Below are 20,225 nucleotides of genomic sequence, written 5' to 3'. Positions count from 1 at the left end.
CATTTCAATGTTATACACGACGGGCTATAAATAGACACTCCGGTTATATTGACTGCGTTATTGAAATGATAAAATCAAGTTCAGTGACAATAGTTGCTAACGCTGGGTTTAATATTAAGCAATTTTGAAAATGTAACGTACAAAAATATTAAACAATGTCCAAAGGGTAGCAAACATTATAACTAATGAATTGTACACGTTTATAAACCCCCAGTAAAAATGTGACAGCTTCATAGTTGACTGTTGGTTCACTTTGCTCACCAAGCTAGCAAAAATATTGTATTGTGGTCTGCAACATTGCTTAGGTAGGTGGTAGGTGTCAAAGTAACATCCACATGGATGGCAGAAGCCATAGTTTCCCAGCAGAACATTGCCCAAAGCATCACACTGCCCAAAAACATCCCCAGGTAAGTGACGCACACGCACCCGGCCATCCACGTGATGTAAAAGAAAACATGATTCATCAGACCAGGCCACCTTCTTCCATTGCTCCGTGGTCCAGTTCTGATGCTCACGTGTCCACTGTTGGCTCTTTCGGCAGTGGACAGGGGTCAGCATGGGCACCCTGACTGGTCCATATGCAACAAACTGTGATGCAGATGTATTCTGACACCTTTCTATCAGAACCAGCATTAACTTCTTGAGCAATTTGAGCTACAGTAGCTCGTCTGTTGGATCGGACCACACGGGCCAGCCTTCGCTCCCCACGTGCATCAATGAGCCTCGGCCGCCCATGACCCTGTCGCCGGTTCACCACTGTTCCTTCCTTGGACCGCTTTTGATAGATACTGACCACTGCAGACCGGGAACACCCCACAAGAGCTGCAGTTTTGGAGATGCTCTGACCCAGTCGTCTAGCCGTCACAATTTGGCCCTTGTCAAACTCGCTCAAATCTGCTTGCCCATTTTTCCTGCTTCTAACACATCAACTTTGAGGACATCAACACATCAACATTGTGTACTTGGACCTTATTTTAGATATAGGCCTAGACCTTGTGTCAACTTCATAGAGTGGCAAATAGCTTTTATTTTTATTATTTTATTTTTTGACATCAGCTCAGGGCTAATTTTAAAAGGTTAAAATTCATGTTTTATGCATCTCAGAAAAAAAAAAAAAAAACAGGTACAAAAAAGATGTCACTGGGGCGGTACCCTTTCACAAGTTACTAATTTATACTCTTTAGGTGTTAATATACACTTAAGGGGTAAAAAAAAAAAAAAAAAAAAAAAAGGTACAATGGTTTGAAACTGTACCACCACAGTGACAGCTTTTTCTGAGAGTGTGGATGACTGGAAGACTGACAGGTCACTAGGTGGTCATTCACAGTTTGGTCTGAGGATGCAGAGATAAAAGTGTGCAATAAATATTGGGAGCATTCCATGCATTTCATTTCCTAAAGTGGCGATCAGAAATGGTTTTGGACCTGAATTTACTGTAGCTCACTCCACATGATCACATCACCTGAAATGGACAATAATACTTGGTGTGAATGGTGTTGTATTTTGTACTGACTTTAGTGATTTGGAATTTGTTATCTACCACAACTGTTATAGTGGAAACAGGGGCACTGTATTATTTATTTATTTAGTTAGTGCATAATTATTAGGGCTATTACAACAGATTAGATACTGAAGTTGCTTCTTCCTAAAACTGTACACTTTTGAAGCCTCTTGATATTCTGCAGACAAGGAAAGATGTATTCCACCTCACGTTTTCTGACCTTGTCCAACCATTTGAATGTACCAAATACTTTAATGCATGGATTTATGCTCACCATGACCCTGTCTGTTTAGTCATGCTCTGGCAAATTATTTCCATATTTAAGGCTAAACTGTTTTGCTGAAGGCCTGTAAATTCATAATGCATTGATTAACCTTGTCACACGTCTGACATCCAGACATCAGACATACATATGTAGTAACTACATCACCACAGAGTCACATCATCACCAGCACATGGGGAGTCAGGTTTCCAACAGGACCTCTGTATCAAAAGATGTTTATTCGACAGATATTGCAACATAATAAAAAAAGCTCTCGCTTTAAGATCCTATATTCTTTCAATTTTACAGATGAATACTGCACATTAAAGACAGGGTTTCTGCATGTGAAACCAAACCCTTAAGATTCCTCAAGGCCATGACTCATCTGAACCTTAAAATGGCACAACATGACAATGATCTCATTTTATAAGAAGTGTGACATTTGAGCTGGTCCATTAATGAGTCTCTCTGTAGCGCTTATGATTGTATAGTGTGTGGAGTGACTGACATGACATATCTGAAAGAAGTGCAAAACAGACCAAAAGGTCACAAATCTCAAGTCTAGCATGATTTAATAATAAATTCTATGCTGTTCTGCTAGTAAGACACAGGCCTCTGAATTTAATTGGCAACAAATTATCATACAGATGATCCAAGTCAATCAAACTGACAGATTAAAGAGGAAGTACTTGATGTATGAAATTGATCATCAATTTCAGGTAACTCAGCCTTATGTTAATTATGTGAAGACTGAATGAAGAATAAATTTCAGCATGTTTTCGTTGCCAGCTGATTGTGATTGTAATGATAAGTATATCTCACAGCTTGTTTTTTGGCCTCATAATCATGAAACCCTTCATAAAACATAAGCACAAAAAAAACAAAACAAAAAAAAACAACAAAAGAAATAAAATCACATTGTGAGATATAAGTAGCAATTAAGAGATGTATAGACACAACAAAACACAAGTCACAAATGTGACATTTAGTCACAATCATGAAGTCGCAATTACTACAAAAAGTCACAATTGTGAGATATTGTCAAGTTTTATAGAAATAATTGCAATTGGTAGATATAAAGTTGTAATACCAAGGAACAAAGTAACTTTAAAAAAAAGGAAAAAGAAAGGGTAAAACGGTTATTGTCTGACTTATTACAAAATACCTAAGTTACGCTGAAACACAGGATATAAACAGAAAAACAAAAGCAGACTGGATATAATCAGATGAGCAGACTTTATGAGCCAGGCGGTGGGATAAACCTTTCCAAATGAGAAACATGTATGATGACATAAAACAAGGTGTTACAGAACAGTTTTCTCTTTCTTATTCTCAAGTCTAATTGCAGGTTATTCCATGTTATAAGCAGGAATGAGGTTTGATGTTTCACTGAGTAGCATATTAAGAAGCGAATCCAGTTACAATAATCATTTGTTGCTTAACCAAATTGTATGAGGGGGTGTCTCGTTGATCTTCAGAGAAATATTGTTTCTTGAGGGTACACTGGCAGCAGAACATGTCATGATTGAAGCGAGAGAAGATATTAGAGCATCGACATTTAAGTGAACCGGGTATTGACATATTCATTTATTTCCAGTAGTAGACTATTGAAGTCAATGGGGACTGAAATATGAAGAGCGAGAAAATGTATTGCTTTACAGAGATTATTCCAGTGTCAGTTTCTGCATGGCATCCAGATCTTGTGCCTCTTGCAAATTCGCATGTTATGAATGAAAAATATTAGATTCAATATTAGATGGTATGAATATCAGAAATACCACTGTTGTGTTTCTTAATGAATGTTATGATTGTCCTATATGGGTGAACTAAAGGTGATATATGCATTGATTAAAATGTCACCTAATATGTTTATCTGAAAGGGGATTAAATAGACATGTATTATAATCGCGTTGCACAAAATTAGACTTGAAATTAATCAAACATTCAGCATCTCTTTTAGATGACTATGTTTTTATATTGAATGAATGTAGGACACTTTTGTATCATTATGAGTAATCATCATCGGTTACACATTTAGCAGATTTATGTGTTTACACGTAATCATTACTGCGCAGAATCACCCACATGATCAGGTCAATAAAGTTTGTACACAACTGTGAAAGAAAAAGAAAGAAAGAAAAAAAAAATCTCAATGTGTAATTTGAAAGTTGTTTGTTAGCCAGCTGAACTCTTTGTAATAAATCATGACGTTTTTCTGTTCCATGATCCCTGATGAAGTCTACTGCCACGCCAAAAGTGCAGAGGGATACAACAGTTCTTAAGGTTTGCATCCAAATCTTTAGGGACTCTGTGACCCATGTGTTGAAGGCTGATTAATATGAATCTCTTTAGGTGATTCAGAAGATTACGAAAGCTCAGGGAGGGATCGGTTTCCCATGAGAGATGCAGGGTCCAGCAAACAAACAAAAATTTACACCACTATAGGAAAAACAATGAGTCATCATGTAAACAGGCAGTCATCGATGACCATGAACTCTAGCAGACTGAACTATACTATATATACGATTTTGACAGACAAATTCATCACAAGATGTTGTCATGGTCAGATAACCCTGTTTTTAATTATTTGAAAGCAGAGAATTTATTTTCCTTATAATAAAGGCTACTTTCATAGTCAGAAAAATACTGAAATTCAAGTTTTTCTTTACTCATGAAACACCTGAGATGTTTGCCCTCAGGATACTTTTAGACTATTTATTTTTAGATATGCTCGAGGCTAGCATAACCTCACAGTCATAAAATAATCCCTGCTGATCATCTCCTCCTGTTTCAACTGTAAAAATATAGATAAATAAACCTTAGATTTTGTTTCCCTTAATTGCTTGATGGAGTAAAGGAATAACTTACAATATATTACTATGCTTTACAAGAGATAAAAACATTTGCTTGATCTTTCTTCAAATGTCACATTGCTTTTAAAAAGAAACCATAACCATCTCATGGGATGCAAAAATATCAGTCAGCTATTGTAAGCTAGGATTTTCAGATGTTTGTGTGCTTTCAGTAATTCATTATGCTGTTTTCTGATGAATGCATTTTGTTCCCATAACGTAGGGTTTACCTGAACCATACACACACACACACATACACACACACACACACACACACACGCACACACACACACACACACACACACACTCTAATATCTGACACATTGACGTCAGAGGCTGTGTGCATCATTGCACTCCACTGTGCAAAGATCTAAAGGCAAAAATACTGTTTCACTGACACATTTTGGTATAGAGATGTCAATAGAGAATCATTAAAGATGAATTACAGAAGTAATATGTCCAGCGCTTGAAGTGGAAAAAATAATGTGCAGGTACTCACCCTCAGGGAGTTAAATATATAAAAATAAATAAATAATTGATTGATTGTATACTAGGGTAGGCACTGGCAGGAACAATACATACAATAGCTTCTACACTACCTATCAAGTCAATTCCTGAATATTGATTTCATTTCTAATCATTTTAACTAACCAGATCATATTCATTAATACAAATTAAAAAATATAGAACAAAATAACGACATGATGTTTCTCTGTCTCTGTCATTCACTCTAATAAGCAGTTTAAATGAGTGCTGATTGAGTAAAAAAATATTGTCATGATGTGTTATCACAAATCTTTTGTCAAATCAGCTTAGGTTCACAAACATTGTTCAACATATTATTTTGAGTTTGAATAAACTAATCTCTTATTTTGTATCAACTCAATTTTTTAGTTTAAATGAACTCTATTTTAAGGCAACCAGGTTAGCCTACTTTAAGGTAAACCAACAAATAATTTTTACACAATCAGTGTATATAATAATTTCTGTGCATGATGTTAATGATGTTAAATTTCAAATGAAAATAACATTTTCTAAAGTGTCTTCACGTTCCGTTTTCGCTAGAGAAAAACAATAGTGTGATGAGGGGTGAACGCAGTGGTGGATGGGAAACTGTCTCGTATCGCTCTCGCATCACATTATTTAAAGATGCATATTTCATTACAATTACTTCTGACGCTGACACTGCGCCGCACGGGAAGGAGCCGAAGCCTGCCGCCGTTCTCATATGAGGTTTAAAGGGGACTGAGGCGATCCTGAATTTGTGTACAGATTACTGTAATGGAGCTAATCACAATTTGAGTTGGGCTGAGTAAAAAAGGGCATAGTGATACCCCTGGTACCGGCAACATGTGAGAAGTGTCGGTACACAAGAAAAAGTGAGGGTACGCTACACCTTAACCCTCTTACTGTTCCTGTCGCCTACAACAAGGTATATATTGGACCGTTTGAATCCCTAATATGCACATAATCCCAGTTTTTAGTCAGAATAGACATTGTGTGCTAAAAATAAATGAGGTCAAATACAGTATATTTTTTAGGGTTTTTCGATATCTTTTATGATTCTTACCAGTATTACATAAGTGCTTTAACAGTTTGCTCTGCAGTTGTGGTGACACTTGGAGAGATTTAATGTCATATAATTATAGTAAATAATTATAATTCAAATAATTATAGTAATGCAAAAATGAACCTAAAGCTACCACCAGAGCTTAAATAGACCTATAGGTTGAGTCAACATAAAGCGAAACATATTGAGTACCTGAGGCAGTAGACTTGGCCGAATGTTGGGAGCAGAAGTTGCCACTGGGCAGAAAGGAAGATGTAAATGTCTTGAAGTGGTAATAGCAAGAGGTTATATAAGGAAATTTATATTCTGTTTCTTTGATCCTTGTTCTTTGGCCTATCAAATTAACTAAAGGAAAAACTAGGTCACACCTGGTGGTCTTATCCAAAACCAGCTGGACTGCAAACACAGTTATCCTAATTTTATGATGCTGCATGTATTTTTGATATTTCAGGAGAGTTGGGTAGAGTATCCAAAAACTGTTCTCAAGTAAAAGTACGTATAAAAATATTTACTCTAGTAAAAAGTAAAAGTAATCATCTTAATAGTTACTTGATAAAGAGTAAAAAGTAACCAATGAAAAAACAAATCAAGTAGCTAGTTACTAGTTACTATTTACTATCTATCTATCTATCTATCTATATATACTGTATGATATATATGAATTTGTGGGTACGGATTGAAAAAAACGAAGGTATGGTTTACAAATCTGAGCACACGTGGGTACGGTTTATTAATTCGTGGGTGTGATTTTTCTTAACCGAGGGAATGATTTAAGAATCTGTGAGTATGGTTTATAAACTGAGGAGACGGATTGCAATACGGTCGCGACGGATTTGACAGATTTTTTCTCCTACAGGTGACTTCCCGGATTAGTACGCCAACTTGTTTGATGAAGTCTTTGAAAGGAATCGACTAAAAAGAGTGATTCATTTGTGAATGGGGCATCGCTCATTCCCCAGCAAAAAGAGAATAAACTACGCATTTTTTAACATGTATTGCATTAAAATTTAAAATAAAGTAACAAGAGCAAAGTCGCCCAGCGTAACGAAGTAAAAGTACATTTTTTTTTTTATTAGAAATGTACTTGAGTTAAAGTACCCACATTTAAATCTACTCTAAAAAGTAAAAAATGAAATAAATTTGAATTTTTCAAAAATGTATACTGAAGTAAATGTAAAGAAGAAAATGTACTTCATTACTACTCACCTCTGTATTTCAGAGAGACTTTTCTGGCAGTTTCTTATGATACACTATAAAAGTCAGTTTCCTAGTGTATTGAAGATCCCAAGACAAGCCTTTGCTGTCCTACTTTTGAGAACACAGGCCGCTTAGCGTGCGCTTCAGGTTAAAAGTATTAAGAGACAGTATCAGTCGCTGACAAGGATAACAAATCATCAATCATGGTAGTGTTTAATTAGCCGTCAAGAGGGTTCAGCTCCTTAGGGCAACACAGCTGAGGACGCCAGTATTCACTTAGGAAATAACGAATCTGTTTTTTTTGTATAAACGACTTTAAAAAGAATTTGTCTGTTTCCTATTAAGTTGTTTGTCAGTATAACAAATGTATAATGCATTTTGTAGTTGTTGTACTTAATGAGGGTTTAATGAAATTCCTCTGACTTTATCAGCGTTGTTAAAATCATCTTGTCATGGATTAATCACGCATAAATATTTCTTTGGTTCTTGCCATATTGTTATAAAATCATAGAGAGAAAATAACTAGGAGTTACCTTACTATTTTACAAGTCTAAAGTATAAACAGCAAGAGATCAAGATGATGTAAGGACAGAATCAGAGCTGTGTTTTACAATACTACATGTTACTAGTAATGTAAAAATTTAAAAATAGAAATCTCTAACCCTAAAAAAACTCTAATACTAAAGCATAATACAAGCATCATTCTGAGATCACGCAACTAAAAATGTATGTTCTTGCTCATATTGCACATGCCTTGTACTTTATGGGTTTTTTCCCAGTTTGTTTGAAGAGTCCACTGTGTTAGATTGTAGACCTTGGACATGCAAAGACCTTTACTTATTAAATAGCATTCGGTAATGGAAATGACATTAACATTTTTGTAATACAATGGCCAAATTCTTTTTGTCTTTTCATGGCTAATCACAGCTTGCACTTTTTTGTGTTGGAAAATTGCCTCCTGTGTATGACTCTTTACACAATATGGTCTAATTTAATACCAAAAATGAATTCTCATAAATAACAGCAATGCTAAATGAGACATTTATTATAATTTTCATAGGATGTTATATGTTTAATTAAATTAAAAGTTGTTATATACTGTTATTGTCATCTGATGATCTGCAGTTTTCTTAATAAAGTTCCAGTGTGTAATACTTAGGAGGATCTATTGACAGAAATGCAATATAATATACATAACTATGTTTTCAGTGGTGTATAAAGACCGTTATGTTTTTATTACCTTAGAATGAGACATTTCTATCTACATACACCACGGGTTCCCTTACATCAAATTCGCCATTTTGCGGCTCTCATGTTTCTACAGTAGCCCTAAACGGACAAACTGCTCTACAGAGCGCGTTTGCTTGACTGGCTACTCTCTGCTGTCTCAGACAACGACATCTTTGTCCTGTTTCGGCCACCGTAGCTTCTCTATGTGCTTCGAAAGGGATGTGAGGTGGACTGAGCTGTTGGTTGCAATGCACAACCTCACCACTAGATGCCGCTAAAATTTACACACTGCGCCTTTAAATGTTAAAAATGATTTGAATGATTTGTATTTATCATATTTGCAAAGGTATTTGTATAGGCAATACTCTTGATAGAACTTGCCATTAAATAAATATTGTTTAAAATATCCTTTCTTTATGTTGATTCTACAGTAATTTGGGAATACACACATAAATATGTTTGGCTGGGTGACAGAATAAGATGAGTTATCCAAACCTTGTGTGGTACAGATGCTTGGGTAGCCATGTTTGTGGTTTGTCATCTCATGGTGTTTGTTGCTCAGAAACATTATCCAGTCTGTTGTGTACTGTAGTATCTGCTGTATCTATTTAGTCCTGGTTCTGTTTTTCCATTTCAAGCTCTAATTGAAAGAACGAATCAGTCATCAAGGCAAAGCATTGTGTAATAATCAGAAACATAAACTCTCTCTTTCTGTCGCTGTTACAATCAAGAGCATTTTATTACTTATAAACTTGTCATTCACACATTCATCTTTAGCTCCCTGGCCAGGGGACCTTTTCCATCATGTGAGCACTATCATTAGTGCAGTACGATAATTTGACTGATGTTTTCTGGCATGGCTGTCCATCACATCATCTAGATGTGAACAGCGCAGAGATCCTTCCCGGCAGCTCCGGAGAACCCTGCTGAGTTCCAGACCCACTGCATAGCAGGTCCCTGGTCTGCCATAGCATAACACGTAAGACCAAATCTGGTGTCTCAGACTGTATAGGCTACACACATCATGATCCCTAGTTCCAGTTTTGGAACACTGGATATTAAACGTTAGGACCATTGATTGATCATTTCATCTGTCATGAAAGTTGAAATATGAGATTGTGTATGGCTGTCATGACTGTCTATACACACATATTAAATTGTCCTGCATTGTCCATTACTATCCAGTGACTGGTCACGAAGATCAGTAAGTGCAGTAATCACTCAAAGGAAACCTCAGAGAGACCAGGAGAAATAAAACCAGATACGATACAAGGGCAGGTGACTGTACTCCTTGGGAAAAAACGTAGGAAATCTGACCCTATTCAATCCATAATCATTAATTAATCATTTACTTTTTCATCTTATTTATTTAATACTTTAAAAATATCTATATAATGGTGTATGTAACTATAAATATATTTATAATATAAGGGATTTGTTAAGATTTTCATGTCTCTAAAGCTGTTCTAAATAGCTTAACCCTTAAACGCATACTTCGGGTCTTTAGTGACCCGGGACGTCATTCACCCTACTCCACATTCATTTTTTTTAAAGTTAGACATGAACCATCTTAGTATTCCTCACTCCAATTCATTATAAACAATATAACAAGAAAAAAAAAAAAAAAATTAAAGTATGCCTGTTCTCCCATTAATTTTTTTTTAATATTTTTGTAAAAATTGTATAGGGTCGCTAACGACCTGAGGTGTGTAACAGTGTATTTTTTCTGTACAACAAATTGAATCTTTGATGACTGAATAAGTGCAATTCACATTTATTCCACATGGTGGCAATGTATGATACACAATGACGAAGTTAGGGTACGTTTCACTCATAGTTACTGCAGGCAGAAAACAAAAGAATAGGAAGTATCATCAGCAAAACTTAAAATGGCTCAGCGATTTACTGCAGAGAAAATACTGAACGCAATCAAATATTAGTGTCACTGTCACTTGATGGTGGATCTGGTGAAGAAGCTGTCAGCGATCAAAATATTAATTTTGAAGATATTTGAGAATATGTTTGAGATCGCAAATATGATCCAGATGCTGAATGTACTGGGAAATGAGCTCTGACGAGGACAGTGATGATGATATAAAACATCTGCTCAAACTGAACCCTTCCAAGCTTCAAAAGGTAACAAAATATGATTTATTTTATTCTTCTGTGATTGTTACTCTAATATCAGGAGAGTTTTATATTATTGCGTCAGGTAGAGATCCATCTGTGTTAGATATAGATCCGGGTCACTATATGTAATAATGATTAAAGAAAATTCAGCGTTAAACAGCATTAGCTATGCTGCATTAAACAACATACAAATATCAGACTGGCCTGCATAATGTACATGCATTTCAGTCATGACAACTCTCTGAAAAGTTTTAGCATGTTAATGAACTTAACTGTATTTGATCTTGGTAAAACAGATCTGCTATGCATGCTGCTACAGATCAAGCACAGAGACTTACAACAAGATAAAGACAGACATACTGTTGTGAGCATGTAAGACATGCAGCTGCACAAGTAGACATATATAATACCCCACAGCAAATCTAGACAGGTGGAGCTGGGGGAGGCGGAGGGTTCAGGGGAACTCTGAGAGAGCGCTGCAGGACCGGCAAACACTGAACTAGACTATTTGAATGCTGATGCAGCAGAGGCCAATCAGCTTGCCCAGTGTAGTATACCTTGTGCTCACTAACAAATTAAATATCAAGAATCTTTTAGCTTGCGTCATTGCTTCATGACTGAAATGGGCAGCATTTCCCAAGAGCATTGTAAAGCCCATTGGCACCAATGATCTCTACAATATGCTCATGATGCTTTGGGGAAATCCATCCCTTCAGTCATGACAACTCTCTGAATAGTTTTAGCATGTTAATGGATTTGACAGTGTAAATGTTTTTGGTCTCAGCAATGACTATAGATGTCTGAAATTCAAGAATAACCCTGTTAAAACATTTTTATTAAACCCTTTACTTCAACTTCAGAGACTCACAAAGATCACAGTTTTTGTTCTGAATGTGACCTTACAATTAATTGACAGCTTTGAAAGAAAGTGTGTACCAACAAGCTTACCTTTTAACAAAATGTTGAAAGAAAATACAAGAGCATGAGAGGAGAGTTTATATTTAGCCTTTATTCATCTTTTTTTTTTATATAATCGTATTTAGTGCTAATGTGTAACAGGTGCCTTAGGAAAAACACCACTTATGTCTGACACATTTTTTTTTCTTCTAATAGAAAACATGCTTTTCTGAGCCCAGATTTTCCAGACAATTTGAAGATTTTATCCCTATATATAAGAAGACTTTAGATGCAAACGCCTCAAAGTGCCATCTGAAATGTTCTTCTAAAATGAGTGTTTTTATCAGGCTCATATGTTTAAGTTCAGTCATTTCACTTTAATGGCAACGCATAGGTCCTTTTCATTGACATTAAAGTGAAATAACTGAACAAAAACATAAAAGCCTGATAAAAATGATCATTTTAGAAGAAAATTTCAGATAGCACTTAGAGGCTTTTGCATCTGCAGTCTTCATTTATAGATTTATTCCTTTTAATATAAGTAATCAAGCAATAACTATAAGTGCAAAGTTTTTGGGTAAAGTGGCAAATATGAAATTTTTCATCTTTTTCATGCTTGAGTTCAGGATCTGCTATGGAAAAAAAGTGAGGGCAGAAATATGTTGGCTAATTCAATTGCTTTGGGGGATGCAGCTGGGTGCCGCCCCAGAATGCTACGCTCAGTTGGGCTGAAGACACACGCGGTCCCTCCTGGTGCTTCAAACCAGCAGATAAGCCAAAAGTTCTCTAAGCTCCCGTGCACTCTGCCCTTTGCAACTTCTGGGAACATGATTTCCCAAATGAAATATTCTGAACACTGTCCTTTGTGATGTACAAGTGGGGAAAGTGATTTGCTTGTACACAGATATTGCACAATGCATTTGAAGAGAGACTGTTTGAGTGCTGTTCAAGCAGTTTTCCGGATCCAGAGGAAGCAATAAATTTCCCTGACTGTTTACATCATTTAAACACTGTGTAAACTATGTAAAAAGTCACTTTAAAACTGTTATTAGTAGTTTTCTCTTATAGAAGAGGACAGGCGAAGTCTCTTTACAAGAAATCAGTGAACATCAGTGGATACTGAAAATGCAGTGCAACATAGATCAAGCTGTTCTTACAAAACAATACAAGTAAGATTAGGCCCTACTGGCACACAATTGTGGACGGAGGCGTGAGGGGATGGCATGGTGGAAGGTAATTGTGTGGCTGCTTGCTGAGTTTGAGAGATGTTATACAACACAGTGATCCATACAGCCAATCCCCCGCTTCCACAGCCACCACTGTTGCTCCTGCCCCCACGCTGTCGGAGTCATCCAACTGCAGGGAGTAGGATGAGCTTTAATTGAGCTTGGCGTCATCTTGTGCCTCTTATTTTCCTCAAAACACTGCCAAGCTGCATCCAGCTTGGAGAAGATATTTATGGTTTCTCACTCGTTTTGACAGGGTGACTTTGAAAAGTCTCATCGTGATCATCTGATAGGAATCCACTTTGACAATTATAATGGGGTGGCTGACAAATTCTCCCATTTCATCACAGAGTTGTGGCTGATGATGAATTTTTAACACAGCTGTAATGGACATGTGCGTCTTATGGTGTAACTTGGCCTGAAGTGAATGTAGCTCTCCCACATGTGCTCAGACAAATATTGGTTTGTTAATAACTATTAGTTTTCAGCGGCTGTGCATTTGCATAATTTACATGCTTCTGTGAATGTTTATAGACAATACTAATGGCAAGATGGTGACACCCTGTGGCATCCAGTTACTTCAGAAGGAACAAAGCGAAAATAATTTAACTAAACTAAATTGATTTTGCCAGATTATACAAAGATGAGACAAAAAAACAAATAAAATGCCACTGAAGAAAACTAGCAACGCAGTTAAGGACGAGTTGGAGGAGATTAGAAAATCTTATTAAGAACCAACAAATATATTATTTATTAAATTACATGCTTTAAATTTACTTTAATTTACTTCCAAATTGTATTCAGAGGCTGTTTGAAATAAGAGAAAGCCAGTATATCCTAAGGGGAATGTATATGTTTTTAAAAAAAATAAAATAAAAAATAGATGTACATATCTGTCAAAGGGTATATGGAATAATTGTGACAAGAAATTAAAAAAGTGTATTTTCACTTTGTAAATTCAAGAAAATGTTTAAAATTAAGGTGATAAATAATTATATAACTCAATATGAATAATTTGTGTATGTAATATTTAAACTATTGTATTAATGTCTGAAATGTGTACCCTTATGTATGTACATTTTAGAAAATGTTTTATGTAACTGTTTTTGTTTATCTTGTATGAATCAAATCAAATGACTCTCATTACAAAGGGTTGGCATAATAAGCAAAGGCTTCAGCCTACAACTTTTTCGGTTATTATGTATATTTTTGCTTTATTATGAACATTTTGCTTTGAGGATCGAAATACATTTTTGTTGAATTGAATTGAAAATCTGCAAAAATACATCAAAGCTCAACTGAGAAAGCAAACATATCCCATTTTTGGACCCAAGTGTTGCTTAATATTAAGCAGTATTGCACAGAAGTCATGATGAGTTTGTCTTATAAACAGCTTTTAGGTGTTTCCAGCTAGTAAAATATGCTTTTACTGAACTAAAAGAAGAAGTGGTTCATACAATTTCATTGAATTGTAAGCATGTACTGTACAGTGTTGCATGTTGTAATGCTGTCACCTGTGAGTTACTGTATAGGTTGTAACACATGGCACAGATGTTGATGAAAATCAGTAAAATTGCTGGTTGATTCACGTGCCATTTAGAAAATAAAGTCATTTGAATGGACGGCACAGGGCGCAGTTTGATAGGAGGTTCACAAATATACTTCTTGATCCTGGGTTCTGGGGGAAAATGTCTCATTTAGATGTCTCATTTTTCATTTAGAAGGTCATAGACATGCTATGACTGTTTCATAAAATATATATATATATATATATATATATATATATATATATTTTTTTTTTTTTTATTTAAAGCGTATTATTCATCAGATCTTTGACACCTGAAGAAAAAAGTTAATTGAATTAAAACTTCCACTGCTGAAGACATTTTTTTTTTTTTTAGATCTAACAAATTATTTAATTCAGTATCTTGTACAAGTGGCATGGTAAGTAATCTCCAAGTGGGTGGACATTTGTCCTTGGTGAAATAGGGTGGATCTCTATTTATTGTCTCCTTTCAAAACTCTTTGAATTAAGCCATGACTTTTCAAGCTACAAGAAAGATAGTCATAATTTAATTAAATTCATTTCACATTTATTATAGCGCTTTTCCTAATACATATAGTTTCAAAGCAGCTTTACAGAAAAATGCACGTTTCTACATTAGATTTGTGAGTAATCCGTGATCAGAGGTGACTGTGTCAAAGTAATGTCCATACGTCAAAATTTTTTTACATTTCTAAGATAATATAAATCATGCAGTTAGCTAGCATTGTGTATTTATTTAGACAGAAACAATGATACAAGTTATGATCAAAATGATTACAATATATAGAAAATTTGATTCAGAGTTGAGGCCTCCCAGGTGAAAAATACACTTTATTTCAGTACACTTGGTACACTTCCATAATGGTCTTGAAGTGCACTATTTTCACACACTAATTTTGTACTTAATATACTAAAAAAATATTCTTTAGTACTTCTGAAGATAATCTTAAGAACATCTAAGTGTGCTCAACTGTGCTATTTTGAGACACCATGAATATGAACTAAAATGTGCTTTTAATATACTATTTCTGTATTAAAAAAACGTATTTAGTTACCACTTGTAGTACACTTGAACCCATCTTTCATACACTTTTAAATATACTCATCAGACATAGAAAATTGACTTATGAATTATTTAAAATATAAAAATAATATATAATAAGGTAACACTTTATAATAACTGCACACTATGAAGCATTAGTTAAGCATTAGTAAACAGTCAATTCATCATTTATAAAGCATTAATATACATTAATAAGCAGTTTATAAATACACCTATAAATGCTTTGTTCTTGATTTATAAGCATATCTATAATGTGTTTAATAATTGTATTTTCATACTTTATTAATGATCAATTTATCATTTCTAAATAAAGTATTAAATTATTTACAAACCAGTTATTTAGGAGTTGTCAGTGGTTCATAAGATCATTTATAAAGTGTAAGTAAATGATTAATAAACTATTTAAACATACATTTATACATCTTATTATTTAGACATATAGTAACAGTTACTCAGTGTGTTAATAAATGCTTTATTAATACATATTCCTAGTGTAATTCATGATTGATTCAGGTAGTTATAAAACATTTAGTAGTTGTCAAGTTAACTATTGTTGTGAGCTCATCTAAAGTGAGGACTATTCATGCCTCGTAAAGCTTTACAAAGAAGATTTAAAGGCTCAGTGATCTTCTGCACTGCTGTTCTCTAATGATTTAAAGTTAGTACTGAGGTAGTTTTGACACTGTGAAATATTTTATTACATTATTAATGTTTTATAAAAACATTATTTGTTGTATTTTGGCACTCCTGTAATCCAGTGTTGGCACTGGTAAAATTTTATTCAGCAACGTTTACACTTTACAGAAATGTATTTTTATATCAGATTGCAAAAGCTTAGTTTCATTTTACTGCAGTTATGTTTTCTGGAGGAGTACAGGGACTTTTACTTTCTGTGAAATTGCAGAGGTTTACTTTTAATTTTATATCAAGTTACCCATCGTAAAGTTTCATTTTTTTCCTTGAAATAAATATTTCTATGTTCTGTATCCTTTAAATCTCCTTTATAAAAGCTTTACGAGGCATGAATAGTCCTCACTTTAGATGAGCTCACAACAATAGTTAACTGACAACTACTAAATGTTTTATAACTACTCGAATTAATCATGAATTACAGTAGGAATATGTATTAATAAAGCATTTATTAACACACTGAGTAACTATTACTATATGTCTAAATAATAAGATGCATAAATGTGCATTTAAATTGTTTATTAATCATTTACTTACACTTTATAAATGATCTTATAAACCACTGACAACTCCTAAATAACTGGTTTGTAAATAATGTAATACTTAATTTAGAAATGATAAATTGATCATTAATAAAGTATGAAAATACATTTATTAAACACATTATAGATATGTTTATAAATCAAGAACAAAGCATTTATAGGTGTATTTATAAACTGCTTACTAATGTCTATTAATGCTTTATAAATGATGAACTAACTATTTACTAATGCTTAACTAATGCTTCATAGCGTGAGTTATTCTAAAGTGTTACCTATAATAAATATATACAAAATGTATTTATAATGTATTGCCCACATATTTTTATACATTAAATAATTCATTTCAAATGTAATTGTTAATATTCCCTTTATATGATGTAGTTAAGTATATGCTAATAGTGTTTTACTTGTAATTAATACATTTCTGTATTTTTCATGAAAATTCATTAAAACAGAACTTAGTGATAGTATAAAAAGCATTCATAGCACACTTTTTAGTAATGCACCTAAAAAACACTTTGTTTATGTACTTATGTACATGTACTTATAACTACAATATATTTTTAATAAAATCAATTTAATTTAAATTTAGGATTACTAAATAAAAGTCTATTAAGATTGAAATAATTTTTAAAGCATTCAAAGCACACTTTTAAGAAATACATTAATAAAACTCTGTATATTTCTGCGGTAGTATACTTTATTTCAATGCACTAACAATCAATTTTACCACTTAGTATTAGTGGTATTTAGTTTACTTTTTCAAATGCACTGAAGTACTACTGAAGTAGAAATATACTTTTAATTATAGTGTATAACTTTTATAATTTTATTTAGCACCGAAAATCAGAATGCACTACAAATGTACTTGTATTTAAAGGATTAGTTCACTTTCATATAAAATTTTCCTGATAATTTACTCACCCCCATGTCATCCAAGATGGAACAAACGCAGCGCCAGTTACATTTTTTCTGTAAGTTGAACAGGGAAGGCGTAGGACACACAGCGTAAGCTTTTTGAAGAATAACGAAGTACGGTTTTGGCGGAAGCACTTAGAAGGCGATCATTTGTTTATATAAAGCATATACATTTACATTTTTTTCGAAAATGACCGTTTGGAGGCCATTGAAGTCCATTATAAGAAGAATAATCCTGGAATGTTTTCATCAAAAACCTTCATTTCTTTTCGACTGAAGAAAGATCTTGAAACGTCTTGGATGACATGGGGGTGAGTAAATTATCAGGAAAATTTTATATAAAAAAGTGAACTAATCCTTTAAGTCATATTTTAGTGTATTCAAGTATACTTTATTTTTACCTGGGCTCGCAGGAGTAATTTCTTTACAGGTGTTGGTCATGTGAAATCTTCTTAAGAGGCTGGATCCAAACTAGAGCTGGCGTACTCTCTAGTTACCTCAGGATGGGTATAAAAGAAAATGGAAAATAATGAGTGTAGCTGCTGTTCTTAACATTTCAAGCAAAAGATAATCATGTGCATTTCATCTGATATAACATGAATACAAGGTTATGAGATGCATTATGTGAATTCTTGACTAAAGAGATGTGTCTGAGCCCCGGACATCATCAGGAAGGCTATTCCAGAGTTCAGGAGCCAAATGTTAAAATGCTCTCTGTCCTTTAGTGGACTTAGATATTTTATTAACTACCAAAAGTCCAGAGTTTTGAGACTTTAAAGAGCATGATGGATTGTAGGGAAAGGAGATAAATACACTGGAGCTGAACTATTTAGGGTCTTATAGGTCAGTAGCAGTGCTTTATAATCAATACAAAACTAAATAGCTAACCAGTGTAGAGATGATAATTGCAATTTGCAAGTATAAAGTAGTTAAAGTACATTCTATCTGCTGTTTTAAAAATGTGGTTAGATAAATTACAAGGTAGGTACATGTATTTTACTGCAATGAAGCTACTTAAAGTCGGCATGAAACGCAAATCCTTTTATATAGTCTTTCCGTATAAACTTTGATATATAAAGTTTGATATACATATAGAGCAAATTTATTTGCAGTCTTGTACAGTTTGGAAGATATAGTTACACATTTACAAATGCTGTAGAGCGAACTGAGTGGATTTATAAAACTATGGCGATTATCACAAAATCTAAAAGTTTTAACATAGTATTTGTGTGTTTTGACTCATTCCTCTTCAGATTACTGCAACAAAACCTTACAACAGTGTAGCTTCTGATGATGCTTGCTTTGCTGCACGGAATATGTCTGTGAATCACAAAATAGCCCAAAGGGATTACAAGTTATCTCTCACAGAACAGGTTTGAAAGACTATAGATATACACTTAGAGTATGTTCTGTCCTCAGGAGAAGGAGTCTCTTGTAGAAACAACTATAGCCTTTGAAAAATTCATGGGTTGTTGCACTGATAGCCACAAGTCCTGATATACTTCAGGGAGATGTGTTGTTTTCAATGTAGCTTGAGGGCAAATAAGTTTCATTATATAATGCCTAAACTTTGATAATTGTTTTTTTTTAATGAGTTATACTGTGAAATCAAAGAATCATTATCAAGAAAATGAAAACATCAAGACAAAGTAGATAAGTTAATTTCAACTTTCAAAAAAAATAAATAAAATAAAAATAAAGCTATTTCAAAGGAAACAGTCTGTCATTATATATTTTATTATGTGATTTTCTTTTGTCCAAAAATGAAAGAACTTGTACATTACTGACATCTCAAACATGCTGTATAGTTTTAATAAATCAATTTCTGTTATCATTAAATGAAAGATTGTTCTAACTTGAAAAGATATGACGCAGTTTTTTTTAATTGCATGAGTCACGTTGATTAAACAAAAGACAAATGCATTCAAAACAGTGTGATAGTTTTGTTCCTTTTTCATTACAGTACAGCAATTTCTTGACCTGCACTTTTAGTCAACTGTAAATATTATAATAATTTAAAAAAAAAAGTGTGTTAGCAATGAAAGTTTCTTTTCTCAGTTTGAGGCATAGTTCAGCTTGAAAGTTTACATACCCCTTGCAGAATCTGCAAAAATGTTAATCGTTTTAAAAAAAATAAGAAGGATCATAAAAATTGCATGTTATTTTTTATTTAGTACTATCCTGAATAAACTATTTCACATAACAGATATTTACATAAAGTCCACAAGACAAAAAAAAAAAAAAAAATAGCTGAATTTATAAAAATGTACCCTGTTCAAAAGTTTACATACTCTTGGTTCTTAACACTGTGTGTGGTTACCTGGATGATCCACGACTGGGTGTTTGTTTTGTGATGGTTGTTCATGAGTCTCTTGTTTGTTCTGAGCAGTTAAACTGAGCTCTGTTCTTCAGAAAAATCCTCCAGGTCCTGCAGATTCTTTGATTTTCCAGCATCTTCTGCATATTTGATCCCTTTCCAGCAGTGACTGTATGATTTTGAGATCCATCTTTTCACACTGAGGACAACTGAGGGACTCAAACACAGCTATTAAAAAAGGTTCAAACATTCACTGATGCTCCAGAAGGAAACACAATGCATCA

This window comes from Ctenopharyngodon idella, chromosome 6, assembly GCF_019924925.1.
Source record: "Ctenopharyngodon idella isolate HZGC_01 chromosome 6, HZGC01, whole genome shotgun sequence".
In the NCBI taxonomy this organism is placed as follows: domain Eukaryota; kingdom Metazoa; phylum Chordata; class Actinopteri; order Cypriniformes; family Xenocyprididae; genus Ctenopharyngodon; species Ctenopharyngodon idella.
The sequence above is the reverse complement of the archived record's forward strand: the minus strand, read 5'-3'. Positions refer to the sequence as shown.